Here is a 4,636-nt window from a genome sequence, read left to right as displayed (position 1 = left end):
CTTCGGAAGAGTAGCTTTCGCAATCGGGTAAAACACAGGGCAGATTGCCAAGGAAGAAAACTGGGATATTTTGGGCCAATTGTTGGCAGGGAAGTCCTGTGAACTACTTTGCTGTAGGCCTGTCTATTTCGGTCCTCATTTGTTCAAAGTGAATGGTGCTGTCTAGTGCTGCCTTAATAAGCAGACGTATTTCATGAAAGTATTTATTCAATGTTGCATTAACCTATCAATGACATGTACAGGCACACACACAGACACAAACACACACACACACACACACACACACACACACACACACACACACACACACACACACACACACACACACACACACACACACACACACACACACACACCTAAACACACACACACACACACACACGCACACACACAAACACACATACACACACACCTAAACACACACACACATAAACGCATTTGCACTCCAACACACACACAAACATACACACATTCACAATAACACACACACAAACACACAGACTCACACACAGACACACACATACACACACAAACAAACACACACACAAACACACATGCACATTGGATTTGATGAGGTGTGAATTAATGCAGGATGATGTTTACATTTAAGAGTTGCTCTAAACGATCCAATGTCTGCCATGCCAATGAATGTATACATCTCAACTACTGTCCTCATAAAGAGTTATAGCCTTAGAATGGAATTTAAATGTAACGCTGCCTCTTTCTCTGTCTCCCTTAACAGGCACAGACCAAAGCAGCTGAGAAGAGCAACTGATTTGAGGTATGTGTATGTTAGTCGGAGTATGTAAGATAGAAAAGTGTGTGTGCTTGTGTGTGTACTGTGCATAGTTATTTGTGTGCATCATTTATCATTCTCTTTGATGGTGGATTCCCATTTCATGTTTGATTTATCGCTCTGTGTATCTCTCTCTCTCTCTCTCTCTCTCTCTCTCTCTCTCTCTCTCTCTCTCTCTCTCTCTCTCTCTCTCTCTCTCTCTCTCTCTCTCTCTCTCTCTCTCTCTCTCTCTCTCTCTGCGTCTCTTACTCAAAAACAGCTATTTTAAATGACTGATAATGAACATATTTAAGATGTTATTTCATGGTCTGCAGATCATCAACTTTGCTACTTTTCCTCTCTCCCACGTGTATTACTCTTCAAGTTGAAGCCTTTATGGTAACACCGTCCTGTGGTTTTAACACACACAAACACACAAACACACACATGCAAATGTTTGAGGGCATGGGCTGAATAGCTCTTTTCCTCTCCGCCGCATGAATGAAGGTTTTCGCTTGAATCCCCTCGCTAAAGTGTTGTTAATTATGATGTGTGCCTTTCGCTGTATTTGAGCTTCATAGCCTTATACCAACCATGATTTATTTCTGTCTAATAGCAATGGCGGTTTCAGTGGCAACAACGACATTAATAATAATTATAATAATTTGTGTCTATTCCTTGGTTTTGCTCCAGAGGGTGCCTCCGACAAGGAGGGCAAATGTGATATCCAAACACACACACACACACACACACACACACACACACACACACACACACACACACACACACACACACACACACACACACACGGACACGGACACGGACACGGACACACACACACACACACACACACACACACACACACACACACACACACGACAACACACACACACACACACACACACACACACACACACACACACACACACACACACACACACACACACACACACACACACACACACACACACACATACAGGCACTATGTACTGTGCCAATACCTCAGTAGTTACAAAGATGGGCCCGGGGCAGGAATTTTTTTTCTTCCCCGCGTTGTCAGGTTTTACAAAGCCAAATAAAAAGCAAAGAGGCGTGCTTTGTTTGCCTCACAGCTTTCTCTGCATTCGCCTCATTTGATTTGTGCTGGCGTCTCGCTCCCTCCACTGCCTTGTGCGCCGTCAACAAGAACACGTCCACGCAAGCAATTAAGAGGAGCGGGTTTGAGGGAGGGCAAGGGTTAGATTGGTTGTGAGCGTCCGCTTTGGGAAGACAGCGTAGCTCTGTGGAGAACGTATAAAGGCTGGCGCGAGTTGGCAATGATCAGAAGTAGCGAGTGCAGCGTGTACTATGGTATGAATACTTTGATATCCATTAACATTACACTGTAACACTTTACAAAAAGGGTACGTTAGTTAACCATTAATTAACATTAGTTAATCCTGTATTAAGCATTGTATAGGGGAAGGATTCGGTGAGTTGGTAAGTGGGTAAGGATTAGGGTTAACCCTAACCCTATTTCATAATATAGTACATTAGTTAACATGAACACCATTAGTACATTTTTCCTAGGCCATTAGGTAAATGTTAATTCACTATTATTGAATGATTATTAGGCATTAACTCTTGTTAGTTAATGGTTAATTAGTCAGTACCCATACTGTGTTACCCATTTCATCCAGAGAAATGGCCATACAGCTGAAGTACAGTTGGTTTTATATATCGAGCGGTAGTAAGCTGAGTGCCGGCCAAGAGAGGCATTGAAGGGACAGGTTTTCTAATTTCATTTCATCGGGATGTAGTCAGTGATTGGAGCAGAGGGGAGTGTATGTTCCAAATGTCTGCCTCAGATTCACGTGTCGAAAACAGTGTAATCCCAGTGAAATTCAATCTGCATGTTTAGATCGCTGTGTGTGTGCGTCAGTGTGTGTGGGGGTGTTTTATGCATTTGTTTGTGTGTGTGTGTGCGCGCATGTGTGTGTGTGTGCGTGTGAGTGTGTGTGCGTGTGTGTGTGTGTGTGTCTGAGTGGGTGGGTGTTCACTGTAACAAACTGATTGTAAAATATACAGCAAGTTGCTGGCCAAAAAATAATTACAGTATCGTCCATGATGATTACGAAAATATTTTCACAAAGCCCCAGACAGAGTTGCTTCTAAGCAAGGCATTCTTTCAGGCATGTCGAAGCCCAAAGTGCACACAAGACAGATAATCTCTTGACATTCAACATTTGTGTGAGTGTGTGTGTCTTTAACAAAAGAAACACACTTTTTTGAAGCTCTAGTGTGGCTGTGAAGGGCACGAAAAACAAACACGAAAAGATAAACAGAATAGATTAGATTAGCCAGTCAAAGTCCATGAGGCGTTTTATGAGAGCCGACATGCATTCTCTTCTTCGTGGAGGACGTATATATCTATATATCCCCTTAACAAGCAAACCGTAAACTGATGAAGGCTTTCCCTCTGTCGTCATGGCTTGTTTGGGGTTGAACGATGTTCAACACCAACTGTGTTGGAACCAACTTAAAAATAAATATATATATATAAAAGATATATGTAAAGTGACATGAAGCGACCAGTTCTTGTTCATTTTACTCGAGACACCAGATTAGCTTAGTTGGCTAACAAAACATACCGACAGTAAAACATGGACATGAAAAAAAACATGAAAAATACTAGGAAATATTGTATTGCGTTTTTCTACCCATAATGCATTGTAGAATGCAAGGAAATACAAGTACAGTTTGTCTGTTTGTATGTATGTCTTGTGTGAGTGCGTATTTGTGTTGTCGGTTAGCTGGCAGATTGTGAGGCCTGTAGATTTCCATTGGCTCTCAACAGACTAATTGGAGAACATTGATCCAATTTAAAAATAAATATATATATATAAAATATATATGTAAAGTGACATGAAGCGACCAGTTCTTGTTCATTTTACTCGAGACACCAGATTAGCTTAGTTGGCTAACAAAACATACCGACAGTAAAACATGAACATGAAAAAAAACATGAAAAATATTAGGGAATATTGTATTGCGATTTTCTACCCATAATGCATTGTAGAATGCAAGGAAGTACAGTTTGTCTGTTTGTATGTATGATTGAGTGCGTATTTGTGTTGTCGGTTAGCTGGCAGATTGTGAGGCCTGTAGATTTCCATTGGCTCTCAACAGACTAATCGGACATTGATCCTGCCAGAGGGAAATAGCGTGCTTCAGTAGCACATTGAGTCAGCAAGCCACTAAGGGCAAGTTCTCATTGGGTAAAATCACCAGATTTCCCCCTTCTCTTGTCGTTGTTGGAAAGGATTGAGGTCATAAAAAGTAAAAGTGCCACAACTCGTCAGCAATGTCACTTCAATATCGTCAGGTTCAAAATGGAATGTAAAACTTGTCAATACTGAGCCTAATTAACTGTACAATTTACTTCCCTGTTGCATTTTGATGATGAAATGGCAGCATTTCGTGATTTTCATTGATACTGTGCTATACGAATACATTTGAATTCGACTTTGACTTTAACTTCCAAAGACTTCTCACCCAGCTGTCCCACATTTGGTAAAGTGTTGAAGAGTTTATAGAGTATGTCATTGGTCAGCCTAAAGATTGCATCAGTCAGGTCATTAGCAGACATAACAAGGGATTGGGATCATGATTTGGTTCTATAAGGACCTGCTTCCGAATTTCTCAAAATCCCCAAATCAATAAGGTCCGAACTTATCAATACTGCTTTCAAGTTGAGTGGGTCCGATAACGTACCGATATATCACGAGAGATAAAAGTCAAGTCATTTAAATCCAAGCATTGGTCCACAAACAAACATCGATGACTTTATAAAGGTATTGAATTCAATTCAATTGCCTGCCA

The sequence above is a fragment of the Gadus chalcogrammus genome, chromosome 8, assembly GCF_026213295.1.
Source record: "Gadus chalcogrammus isolate NIFS_2021 chromosome 8, NIFS_Gcha_1.0, whole genome shotgun sequence".
Taxonomy (NCBI): domain Eukaryota; kingdom Metazoa; phylum Chordata; class Actinopteri; order Gadiformes; family Gadidae; genus Gadus; species Gadus chalcogrammus.
The sequence above is the reverse complement of the archived record's forward strand: the minus strand, read 5'-3'. Positions refer to the sequence as shown.